This window comes from Hoplias malabaricus, unplaced genomic scaffold (assembly GCF_029633855.1).
Source record: "Hoplias malabaricus isolate fHopMal1 unplaced genomic scaffold, fHopMal1.hap1 scaffold_213, whole genome shotgun sequence".
In the NCBI taxonomy this organism is placed as follows: Eukaryota; Metazoa; Chordata; class Actinopteri; order Characiformes; family Erythrinidae; genus Hoplias; species Hoplias malabaricus.
In genome coordinates this window covers 50,001-64,184 of record NW_027101101.1, presented here as the reverse complement: position 1 = coordinate 64,184, position 14,184 = coordinate 50,001, and positions in this window count along the sequence as shown.

Below are 14,184 nucleotides of genomic sequence, written 5' to 3'. Positions count from 1 at the left end.
TTAATTACATTAAGCAAGACCATAAATATTTTGCACAAATCACTAATATAAGCCTTTTAAAATTCTAGTCAACTGAATGGAGAAAAAACACATAGGGAAGAAATATGAGCATCTGCAATATCTTCAGACCATTCAGCTATTTATTATAATGTTTGTAACAGCTATTTAATACTAAAATTTTAATTCAATTCAAATCAAATCAAATTGTATTTATATAGCGCTTTTCACAACAAAAGTCGTCACAAAGCAGCTTTACAGAGATCAGGGTCCAAGCCTCCTATGAGCGAGCCAGGGGCAACAGTGGCAAGGGAAAACTCCCTCAGCACAAGAGGAAGAAACCTTGGAAGGAACCAAGACTCATACCTGATGCTGTGTATGGGGATAAAAGCTTGTCCCATTTAGGGGTGGGGTGGGCTTGGCTAGGTCCCAGAGGAGATTTCAGAGCACCTGTAAGTCCAAAATCGATGACCAAAGGAGATTCACGGTGAACGTAGTCTTCTAAGACCCACCCACCCTTGAAACTTCTGTCAAAACTCAAGCAAACCACGAAGCAGACTCTGGAGAGATTCCAGAAACAAAAGACCTTATCAGCAAAATCCATAAAAACAATAATGAAAGCAAAGACTGGCAAAATGCAAATGAAATAATGTCAAATAACTGCAAAGGAGTATCTTATAAAAATAAACTTGGCACAAAAAGTAAGGAAATTTGTGTTTGGTAGATAGTTTTTTTTGTTGTAACAATGCTTTTTGGCAGTTTATCTCATACCGTTGGAATGCCTGTTATTCCCCCTTTAAACGGTGCCACATTTGTAAGGAACATGCATTTGTGGGATGAGCAGTAGAGCTGAGAATGTGGGTTGCGCCTCTTTAAAAGGTAAATGTGCATCATTTAACAGGCTTTCCAACTGTATAAGATTTATTGCCCAGAAGCATTGTTACAACCAGGAAATAATCTACCAAACACAAATAACACAATTTTAAGAAATTTGTTTATTGTTTTTTGTAGAAATTTTAAACAGAATTATATTTCTTAAAAAGTTAGCTTTTTCAAAGTTTCTGTAAATACAAGGGTGTGTTTAGTGTTGAGTGATATTTTTTTTTTAGAACTGTGGTCTAAACTACCTCCATGATAAAATTTTTATAGCAAAGTTGTATAATTAGTGTTCATTGTAAGTTGAACCAGAAAATTTGCACTGAAATATTTTTAATATGTTTACTGTATCATCTTTCAATAAGAATATAATTAATAAATATAATGTGTGTGTGTGTGTATTTATTTATTTTTTTCCACATAAGATATCAACCCAGAGGTGTCTTACACGAGGGGAAAAAAATTGTTGAACTGATGGAGGATGAATGCTGATGCAGCACCACAGACACTTGTGATAATGGGCATTGCAGCAGTGGTAATGGGCAGTCTTTGAATTTACCACAGCCTTCATGAAGCATTTTAGACAGCTGAAATTCGGTGTGGCTTTTTTGAATTTGTTCTGAAAAACGTGAGTTGGTGCTGTGGACTGTGTGACAAGAAGTTTGTGCAGTCAACTAATACGTTGTGATTAGCAGCTATCGGATTCTGGAGTTTTCAAGCCCCAAAGAGCAGAGGAGCGTGCAAGTGTTCTACTTAGCTTTTAACCCACATTATGTAATGTCCGAGCTAATAGCCAGGTTGTTAAATTTTGAAATTTGAATAATTACTTACAGTCTACTTGAGGTTGAGAAGTAAAATGTTTCTATCATTGTTTGTCAATATGACAACTTTAGAATGTGATCATATACTTTGATATATGAATCACACTATATTATAGGGTAAGTGTACTTTTAAGGCCACCAAAATCAGGTTTTCAGGTATGTTTAATAGATATTCTTCTGATTTCTATTTGATATCTCTGGGGAAAAGGCAAGGTCATTTGAAAATGTATGCATTTGTTTATGTACATGTTTAGAATATTAAATGGTGATATTTTATGAAATATGTCAGAAGTGTGGTATGGACCTTATTGACAAAATAAAAATGTTGTTGATTAAGGAGGCCTTGACTTACACAGGGGTGTGATTATTTTCGTAACTGGGATTTTCTCTCAATAGAGTTAATTGTGTTGAATATAGATTCTTCTAAACTAGGTGCACTGGGATAGACACTTGACTCCCACAATACACACTCCAGCCACTGGGGGGGGTCTTACTTTTCTTGAGATCTTGAAGTGGAGCCTTTAAAGGGGAGGACCTCTGGTATTGGAGGCCAGATACCGGAGCGTCGTTTTGGATATATATAAGATGGTGGAAGTTTTGGGGCCGATTTTTCTCTAGTGCTCTGGAAACTGTTGCACCTCCAGATTACTACCTACCCTTTTGAATAATCTCTACATGCTTGGGCTGGTCGATCATGGAGTTAGCGCTTGGGTTCTTCGAGGATCTTTGGGTAAGAAGAGTGAACCCTCCCGAGTTCTCATTTCATCACAATAGCTTTCAACACCTTATTTTCATATTGTGGTACTTGCAACACATAGCCTTTAGGCTAGGGACACTAGTTACCCTTCTTTCCTTTAGACGATTTCATGGTGAAAAGGGGTTGGCTAGTGGTACGTAGCAAGTGGGGGCTTGTCCTGGGATTGATTTTGATCTAATTGTTGGCTGTGTGATTGTAACTTGATAGTTTTGTGCTCTGTTGAGATTAGCTGTTTGCTAAGGCTGTTAGCTGTTTGCTAAGGTGGGTATTGGATTGCAGAGTTGCTTGATTGTATACAGTCTAGACCTTTGGTAATTGGGTATGTTTGGTTGAGTTCTCAGGAAATCTGATTTGGTGATGTTGATTTGACTCAAAAATACCTGTTGGAAATTGTGGCCTACTTGGGGCTTCTTGAGTTGTATGTGTTCTTTCAGAAGTCCTATGAGAGGACTTGAGGTAAGGTGGCCAAAATTGTCAAGTACTTTTAGTTTTGTAGTCATACTTTGGTGGTACTTAGGGATTTTAGGCCAATAGGGGAATATAGGTTACCTCTTGGTGTTTGAATTTTAGTAGCCTTAGAGTCAGGGGTCTCTGGTCTGTCCTCATTTCGGCTGGGGGGCTTTTGGTATTTTAAAAATGTTTTCCCAAAAATGTCTCAGTTTGATCCGGAAAGTTTTATCCAAGCCCATCTGCAGACATCGGACTGGATAAAATTAAAGAAGCCTCAGTTGCTCCAGCTTGCTGAATATTATGAGATTGAGGTAGATTCAGAGTTGAATAAAATTAAGATAGTAGATCCTTGTTCAGTCCCTAGGTTTGAGTGACTCCGTCATTGAGGCAAGATTGGCTAGGGAACAAGCAGAGAGGAGTAGGCGAGAGAAGGAGAAGGATAGTTTGAGGGAGCTGGAGTTAGCTAAGATTGAGTTGGAGAAGGTTAAACTCTCGCAGATGGAGAGTCAACAACAGCGCAGACATGAGACTCGGTTTGATGTATCCAAATGTCTACATCTAATGCCAAAATTTCAGGAAGACGAGGTAGATGTGTTTTTTGATGCCTTTGAGAATATAGCCACGGAATTAGCTTGGCTGGAAAATTGTTGGACCGTTTTGGTTCAGAGTGTCCTGTAGGGGAAAGCTCGGGAGGCTTATGCAGCTTTGAATTCTGCACACTCCATGGAGTATGACACGGTACACTTTATGCAATGGCATGGCACCAAACAAACTTCCCACACCTTGAAGCAACACTGAAGAGTCATTGAAACTGGCTAATCACGAACCCCTTGTAACAACAAGGACTGAACTGCACCAGTGTCCCTGAAAATTTTAATTTTGGTTTCTGGCTCCCCAGAACCAATGGACACTGTACAGCAGGAGACAAACCCATCATACAGAGAGGGGGTTATTTCAGACTCAGGATCCACACAATTAATAGTCCTCTCTGAACCAACTACCAATGCCACAGATTTTGAAGAGTCAGTATAAGACCCACGTCTGCACTTCTGCAGAACTGGACAACCTGATTTTATATGGCCAGGTTTTCTACAATAATGGCAGATTATTTCTCCCGAGGGAGTAGAATTTACAGGTTTTTAAAGTTGAGTATGAGGTTTAGAGCCAGATGGCCCTTCCCTATGACTTTTAGTCTCTGCTGATTTAACCTCTATATTAGCCTTTCTCCAACCACTGATCTCTCTTTCACTCTCGACTCCTTATGGGTAAATTCGTAAGTATCTGCCATCATAGCAGCCTTTTTAACTTCAGTCGCCCCATGACATTAAGTAGTACATAGATGTAAGTTGCCATTTTTAAGTACTGCCAACTTATGTTACCCAAGTTAACATAATTCCACAAGAGTCCTGTTTACTTAATAGAATTTAGGAAACCGATTGCCTTAGAAAAATAAAGTAAGCACAACAAAGAATTATTATTCAGTAGTACTTTTGGTTTATTTTAATCAAATTCCATTACATCACAGAGCACATCAGCCTATCTAAATACATAAAGTTACCCAAAAATAAAATTAATTCCACATTTAAGTCAATTAAAAATATTTTTTAAAAGAAAACCTCCAGCAATCTTTATTCTTGAATGACTCAAATGGCACAGTCTGTGTAATAAACAAAAATGTACAATAATGTTTAATGCACTTAACCAAGCTAAAGTTTTGCACAATAAATTTAAGTGCTTTGACACATTATGAACAACACAAGAACATTTTGCAAGTGCAAACCATATAAATGAGAGCCTAACATCAATAAGAGGGTAAAGCTGGGTCCATCGAAACTTAGAAATCCCTTAAATTATTTTGGGCTCAGATTGCCTACTCCCAGGTTTAGCAAGTCAAATGTGTTCTCCAGTCTTTTGGGATAGTCCAAATGAAGGTTGTATAGTAGTTCAAATGTCAGGCAAATAGCTTGAGCATGGTTTTCAATGTTCTCCATAATGTTACCTTCCAGTATGATATTAATGCTAGATGGCTCAAAGTGTATGGCATTTGGACCTGGTTGCTGGCTGTCTTCAGGTATAACAGTCAATAACCCATCAGGAACCTGAATGAAATCTGTGATGGTATCTGAATCCTGCAGACAAAAGGTAAATATAATGAAAAAAATATATTATTGCAAAACCTTCATGTCTTCACTAAGTAAATTTTAATTATACAATTTGATGTAATACTTACAAAACAGACCTTGAAGTACTCCCTGCCTAATCTCCAAGATAAACCTGGAAGACAACGAAGGACAGCAGTCCACATTGCTGTAATATCCTGGATCTACAAGTTAAGAAAAAACAAACCAAAATATCTAAAAATAAACATGAGACAAATGTGTGATAAATTATAAGTTAAAACACATAGGTGTCTGTGTTCTATAATATATGTTACCATCCCATTAAAACAGGATTCATCTGCTAAAAAAAATATTATTGGGTGTTTGTGTGTTTTGTTTAACTTGTCTGTCTTTGGGCTCCCTGGTTTTAGAAAGACTATTAAAAATGAAGAAACATTACACAGCACAAAAATAACTGATTTGTCTTTAATAGTTTTCGGGAAATAGTGCAGCTCCATGGCAAATAAATGTTGGTTCTCATGTTTGGAATTAGTTGATAATGACAAGTCTACAGGAAAACTAACCAACCTTAAAGGAACACTAGCTAAGATCAGTGGAGCATCACAATGATTTTGAAGCTGTAATTAAGCTAAAAAATTAAGGTAAAAAATATTATCTAGTGTTCCATTAAGGAGGTGACTGGATCACTCTTATATAAGTAACATTCCAAATTGTAATAAAAAGATTCCTTACCTTAATTTTAACTTGGGCAACAATGTCTGCAAGTGTACTGCCAATAATTCCTTTCCTGGATTTAAAGATCTCAAGGAATCGTGGGGTGTGACGGTCCAAGGCCTCAAAAAAGTCTTGTTCAAGATCTTTACTTGCCACCCTTGTGAACTCAGCAAAAACCTTTAGGAAAAACACAGCACACATAGAGCCATAATTCGATTTGTACCACATTAACAGATTACACAAATTAAAATACATTTACTCTTGTAGAAGTAATATGTTCATGTTAATATGATTGTATGTTTTATTTTACATAAATTACATATTTGTTACCATACCTGCTGCTTTCTGAAAAGGGCTGGCCAGCGCTCCAACATGCGTTTCACTGGTGGCTGTAACCACCATGTTTCTGTATCTGTAATGTCTAAGCAGTTGCCCTTTCTTTCATACACAAATTTGCAAAATTTACATGCCCACTGCATCTGATTTAGTTGTGTTCAAGCTGCAAAAAAGAAGAACATTTTTTTTAAAAATGGATTCAAACATTGTAGATATAGTGCTCACACAAGGTAAAGTGTGTTTCATAAAATGTCAGCCCTGTGCTTACAAAAAAAAAGGCTAACCCGTGTCTTCTATATTATTTATAAAACGTGCTCTGTTAACGTCGACTTGGTATGTGTTGTAAATAATTGTTTTATCCATGTTATACGGAGCGCTGTTGGAGTATTTTTCCGGTGAACACATTCACACAAGACTTGAAGTTATGTAAGACACTTCAGACAAAAGGTTAACCCCAACAAAGTTATGCCTTAACCAGCTTTGCATTTGCCGTTACAAATATGGAGCTTTGCCTGGGTCACGGTTTTTTAAAAAAAAGTAACCTCTGCCGCTTTTGACTCACCATTGAGTTATGCTATGGCTTCAACAGAAATTTTGTGCGGGCTGCGCGATCTCTCAGGTTTTTTTTTTGCGAGCTTTGCGATCTCTCTGAGGGTTTTGTGCGTGCTGCGCGCTCTCTCTGTGTGTTTTGTGCAAACTGCGCGCTCTCGCTGAATGTTTTGTGCAAACTGCGCGCTCTCGCTGAATGTTTTGTGCGCGCTGCACGCTCTCTCAGGTTTTTTTTTTTGCGAGCTTTGCGCTCTCTCTGAGTGTTTTGTGCAAACTGCGCGATCTCTCTTTAGTTTTTTTTGTGAGCTTTGCGATCTCTCTGTGTGTTTTGTGCAAACTGCGCGCTCTCGCTGAGGGTTTTGTGCGTGCTGCGCGCTCTCGCTGAGGGTTTTGTGCATGCTGCGCGCTCTGGCTGAGGGTTTTGTGCATGCTGCGCGCTCTCGCTGAGTGTTTTGTGCAATCTGCGCGCTCTCTCTGAGTGTTTTGTGCAAACTGCGTGCTCTCTGAGTGTTTTGTGCAAACTGCGCGCTCTCTCTGAGTGTTTTGTGCGTGCTGCCCGCTCTCTCTGACTGATTTGTGCAGCTTGTACTTTCCACTTCGGACGTCAGTCGCATGCTGAGCAGAGTGAATGCACGGAAGGCAGCTGGCCCTGATGGTGTACCTGGCCGTGTGCTAAGAGCTTTGTAAATTAGTTTTTGCTAAGAGCTTTGTAAATTGTAAATTGTGCTAAGAGCTTTGCTATGGAACTTGCGGGTGTCTTCACTCACATCTTTAATGTTTCGCTTGCTCAGGCAGCTGTACCATCTATCTTTAAATCAGCCATCGTTGTGCCTGTGCCTAAGCATTCTACTGCTTCAGACTTTAATGACTTTTGACCTGTAGCACTCACCCCAATAATTTCCAAGTGCTTTAAAAGACTAATTCTTTCTCACTTGAAATCCTGCCTGCCTGCCTGCTAGGCTGGACCCACACCACTATGCTTATCGTAGCAACAGATCCACCGAGGACGCTATCTCAACAGCACTACACACTGCACTAACCCACCTCGCTTGGAAGCATAAGGAAGCATAAAGTAATCTAAATCTCCCTGGTAGGCGGCTGCGTTGACCTTGGACCTCAGAACATAAAGTGGACCCACACCAGCAGATGACATGGGACACCAAACCGCCACTGACTGTGGAAACTTTACAGGGTACCTCGAACAATGTGGATTCCGTGCCTCTCCTCTCTTCCTCCAGATTCTGGGACCTTGATTTCTATAGGAAATGGTCCTTGGTCTTCCAGGACCAAGATGGCATCGCGATCACACTGCGAGGCTCAGCGTCTTACCAGTTTTAGTGATGTTATACTTCTGTACTTAGCTATCTCCAGTTTTCTTGCACAAATAACTCTTGCGAACTACAGCTACGAGAGACAGACACTTTTGGAAATTAACATTCACTGCACAAATACCGGATTCACGCAATCTTTGACTGTCTGTCTTATTCCTCTCTTCTCCTCAAAGAATTCTTTGAGCGTCGATCTTCCTTCCTGGTGATACTTAATCATTAATTTTAAGTTTGCCATAATAATTAACATTCCCTAATCAGAAGCCCTGGATGAACAGACAAGTTCGCACTCTGCTCAAAGCCAGAGATGCTGCCTTCAGATCAGGACGCCGGGAAGCATACAGCTTGGTCAGAGCTAACCTGAGGAGAGGAATAGCTATAGCCAAGCACTGCTACAAACGCCGGTCCTGGTTCACAAAAAAAAACAAAAGCAGATGCACATAAATGGAAAAACCTAATGCGTACAAAAGAAGGGCAAAAAACAAGACTGGTGGTCTGAGATTTCTTACCATGGCATCCCTCAGCATAGAAGCGCTCAGGGTACGAGCGTCCTTTGTACCGCCCACTGGAGTTCCTGGCAATATGAAGAGACTAATAGCTATAGCCAAGCACTGCTACAAACGCCGGATTGAGGAGCACTTTACCTCCTCTGACCCTCGGCGTATGTGGCAGGGAATACACACCCTGACTGACACTGACACACCCATCTCAGTTACCTCCATCGTGTATATTTGTAATATTGTACTATAGTGAGAAAGGTTTATTCTATTTTATTTCACTCAGCATGTAGCCAGATAGGCTATTTACTTTGGTGCAGTTTATTATATAAAGTTTATGCACTTTATTAACAAGTTTTCCAGTGTCTGCAGTCATCTTTCTCTAAAACTCACACAAAGACATTATTTGAACTATAATTCCAAAACACCTCAAGTCTGCCTCCTTTGTACTAATTTTGGATTGTTTTCTCACTGATGATTTGTCAAAATAGCTAAAGTTCAGATTTTAAGTAAATTTGCCTTTTGAAAAACTGCCTCCTTTGTACTAATGTAGGATTGTTTTCACAGTGCAAAAAGTGGCATATTGATTAGTCAAAATAGCTCTGATATGTTGTAACCTTATTTTAAGTAGTTTTTGTCTTTTGAAAAACTGCCAATAGGTAAAGATATTTTTACATAAATTTATACAAAAAACAACCCTCAGCTACTTGTAAAAAGGACATTTTTACTTAAACATTTAAAAACCCAAGTAAAAGAATATTATCAGGACATTTTTTCTTGTTTTAAGTCAAAATATCTCACCCCATTGGCAAAGTGTTTTTCTTGACAAGTAAATATGACTCAAATTAAACTTAAATACTATTTTTGAGCAATTTTTACTTAACTGATTTTTTTATTTATATTTCTCAAGGTTTTTGTAGGTTTCACATCAAATAATACTGCATTAGATCAACAAATATAAACTAAAAAGCTTAAATAATTCTTTATTGTGTGTATTCTAAATAAACAAGTATTATTTCATTATATTTTTGAAAGATTATAATAATAATTATCAGCAGCTGAGAAAACTGCCAAAGTACCAAAATATTTTTTATTTGTTGAGACTGTTGCCCTAAACTAAACTCCTGAAAGTCTGTGCCTGCTGTGACTCTCAGAGCTTTGTCAGTCAACACAGTTCACACTATCACCCATCCCCCCGTTTTAGCACCTAGTAGTGGCTTAATGTACATAACAAAAGGTGGCCTAATGGGTTGCAAATTACCCCAGCACTGCCATTTGGCAGCCTCTGGTAGAAAAAGGGGGTATATGAAAATCCTGATAGTTCTAGTGTTGACATTCTGACTGGTGTTCGCTCAGAAGCTTTTAAATTTTTCGCTTCCACCTTAAGTAATGCAGCAGTAACATTAGCTAACTTGAAAATTTGAAAGTAAGGCGTTCGGACAAGAGTTTCAGAAGGACAGGCTGGCTCACTGTGGTTACGTGTTTGTCGGTTTACTGGCATTATAAATATATCAAAGATAGTTGGAAACTTTGTGAAAGGACGTTTGTGTTGCCTTATCAAAGTAGCCAACACTTTAAAAATGTTAATGTCTATGGATGTTGGGCATGTTAAAAGTATTAAAAACATTACAAAACACTTCAACGAATGATAAATATATACGCCTGTAATGGAATATATTGGAATCGGGACGTTCCGGGAGCCACCTGGTGGATTGATGCAAAAGTGCGGGTAAAAGGCCCAAACTTTGAGGATTTTTAGCTCTCACCACGTGTGCCCAGGACCCGACCCCGGGCTCTGCAAAGTAAATCGTCTAGGGGGCGCCGCGCGCTAGGCCGATAAGGTCCACCAAGCGGCGTATCATATATGTGGATTGGGATGGTGTGGTACTACGAAGAGGTAAGCAACTGCTATTTTGTCCACTAAATGGCTTTTCGGAACTAAGACCCCACCACCACCTGTTAGGTCTAAATGGAATTGTGGACCCATTTGTGGCCACATACTTATATATGTTAAGATAGGATAAATCTCCTTCAAAATTATATTGAACAAAAAAATCTGAATTAAAAAAGGGCTTTTTTCAGCAGTAAATTCAGTGGTGGTTGAAGTGAGGGGTATATATATATATATGTGTGTGTGCGCTTTTAAACGTATTTATGTTTATATAAATATTATGTTTGTATAATGTTTATACAAAATCTCATAAACATTGTTCAGAACATTAAACACTGGAATTGTTTCCGTTATTTGGTAAGTTAAGGCTTTATGTTGTTTCAGCAATAACGCCATACACCAGTAGGTGGCAGTAAAGCATCATGATTCACGAAATACACAAACTTAACGTGTTAACACGTTCATAACGCGTCAATACCTTAACGTGTTAACACGAAATTATACGCTACGTGTCAACACGGAGAATCCAACACGTTTAGAGCATAATTTAAAACAAATGAAAAAAAAACAGAGGAATTCAAGTTTATAAAGTGTATTATAAAAACAATAAGCTTGTAGCCTACTTAGTGTATACTCAAATACCTACATGCAAAATTGAGCCATGCTTTGGTACTGCGTTCTTATAATGTTTTTTGTGAATTGACTACACTCGGCTCAGAGTCACAGTCAGAAAACAGCGTTGGCCCACAGCAGGCTCAGTGTCACTTTTCTGAGTGTTCTTCGTCAGTAGTCATGGGGGTCCAGGTGTAAGGAATGTCGTTGGTCTCTAAGCGTATTGGATTTGACCATGTTTTTTATGAGATTTTGTATTAACATTACACATATATAAATACGTTTAAAAGCACACACACACACACACACACATATATATATATATATAAACCCCTCACTTCAACCACCACTGAACTGCTGAAAAAGCCCTTTTTTAATTCAGAATTTTTTGTTCAATTTCATTTTGAAGGAGATTTATCCTCTCTTAATTTATATATAGAAGTAGATACACATAATTAAATAAAACATGAGTAACTTAATGTATCGTTAAACATACAATACGTTTACAGAAAGAGGAGGATCTGGAAAGTTAATTTCACCATGGGTTTGTATTGACACTGTATTGTTTAGCAGTATGCTATTAAAAGAATGCACATAATTTATCAATGTCAAATCTCAGTATGTGTCACACACATAGTGTGAGAGAATAGTGATGTTTGTTTGATATACAATTATGAAAAGCTTTAGAGCATGTTATGAATGAAGTTATATAATAATATGCATGTTTACAAATTTTAAGGTACTAAACACCAGAGGTTTTTTATTGTGAAAAATTAACTTCCAGTTGCTATGGGGATCAGCTTACTAATATTGCTGTCTTCACACTGCTCACGTAGGGCTCAACGTAGCCATAGGTCAGTGCTTCGCTCACTATGTTATGAATAATTCAGATGAAACGTAGGGACTACGTTCACAAAGGATTTATGTTTCGTGTCAGCTACAGTGTGTGATGTAAATCCTATCATGAATATGTAAGTAGGCCCGTATGGATTAGTTAAATGCTGTTTTAACTACAGTAACTGAAAAATATCACTGGTGAACGAGACAAAATACATATTCAATTATAACTGATATCACAACAAAAATATAGAATTAGAAACAGTACATAAAAACCCAAACAAAGTGTAGTGTAGCGAAACTGGTGGACTCTCTCTTTGTCTGTGTGTAGATGGATATAATCTCGGTGTGGGGACTAAAACTTGTTTACAGACTCACATTTTTAGTTATACAAATACACGCATTTTTGTGTGTGTACGATTGTTTACATGTGTAAGGAAGAGACGTTATAAAAAATAACTAAATACTCTATAAAGGACTTAAATCCAGGATAATAAGTCTGAATTAATGAAGACATGGCCCCTGTGCATAACTCGTGCGGGAGTTTAAATATCATTTGATTAGAATACAACACTTTTCATGTGTTTAATGAATATATTTTTTGTTAAATATTGGTTTTAATCATAACATAAATGTGTCGCTTTGTCAGTTAGCAAAGTTACATCAGCCAGTAATGTTAAGCTACAGCCCGGTCTCACACCTACTCGTGATATAGTAATCTGCAATTCGTGACATATCGCATATTTTCAGCATGAATTGCAGTCTCCTATATATGTGACTATATCACAAGTAGGTGTGAGACCAGGTTGTAAGCTATCACTACCTCGGGATGTAAAGGTCTTCCATGTGTCTTAGCAAATTACAAATAATTAAAATAAATGTTTTACAGTTACTGAAAGACATCTACGAAGAAATGTACTGCTTAAATATAATATATAACACTTGTGTCAAATATATTGCAATTGGGATGGTTAAAGTAAAGACTTATACATTTTGGGAAAACATTTTATATAGTTAAAAAAAATACATGTTTCCATACAGCCCAAGTCCCTCTGATCCTTTTTCTGTAATTAGAAGTGTAAAATTCTACTGTCAAAAACCCATATATTTTTTTGACTGGAATATATTGGAAGTTGGATTATCAGATCTTGGCTTAGGAGTGAAATATCTTCAAAGTAAGACCAGTTTCGTCTAAGTCTGAGTGTCATCAATTCAGGGTGTGAGTTTGGAGATGATTGGAGGACATAAATTTTTTCACTTAAAAACAACTCATAGAGGGACCCCTTTTAGTTTTTTTGAGTGAAAATATTTATTCTCTCCAATCTTCTCCAAACTCACACGCTGAGTAAGATAGACCCAGACAAAGATAGACCCGTTTGTAAAAACCTCTTATGTTGTTCTGAAGCTGAGATCTGATAATCCTACTTCCAATATATTCAAGTCAAAAAAAATATATGGATTTTGGACAGTAGAATTTTACAACTCCAAAGACAGATATGAGATCAGGGAGTCATGGGATATATGGCTAAATGTATTTTTAGACATTACAATTATGTTTTCCTAAAACGTGCTCTGATGACAATATGTAGTGATGGGACACCATCCCACTTTGAACATATTTGACACAATATATATGGTAATTGAACAAGCATCCCACTTACAATATATTTGAAGCCATAAGGATGTATGGTAATTGGACAACCATCTCATTTCCAATATATTTGACACCATCAGGATATAGGGGAATTGGACAACTATCCCACTTCCAATATATTTGACACCATCAGGATGTATGGGAATTGGACAACCATCCCACTTCCAATATATTTGACACCATCAGAATATATTGCAATTGGACAACCATCCCACTTCCAATATATTAGACACCATCAGGATAACCATCCCACTTCCAATATATTTGACACCATCAGAATATATTGCAATTGGACAACCATCCCACTTCCAATATATTAGACACCATCAGGACAACCATCCCACTTCCAATATATTTGACACCATCAGAATATATTGCAATTGGACAACCATCCCTCTTCCAATATATTTGACACCATCAGGATGTATGGGAATTGGACAACCATCCCACTTCCAATATATTTGACACCATCAGAATATATTGCAATTGGACAACCATCCCACTTCCAATATATTAGACACCATCAGGACAACCATCCCACTTCCAATATATTTGACACCATCAGAATATATTGCAATTGGACAACCATCCCTCTTCCAATATATTTGACACCATCAGAATATATTGCAATTGGACAACCATCCCACTTCCAATATATTAGACACCATCAGGACAACCATCCCACTTCCAATATATTTGACACCATCAGAATATATTGCCATTGGACAACCATCCCTCTTCCAAT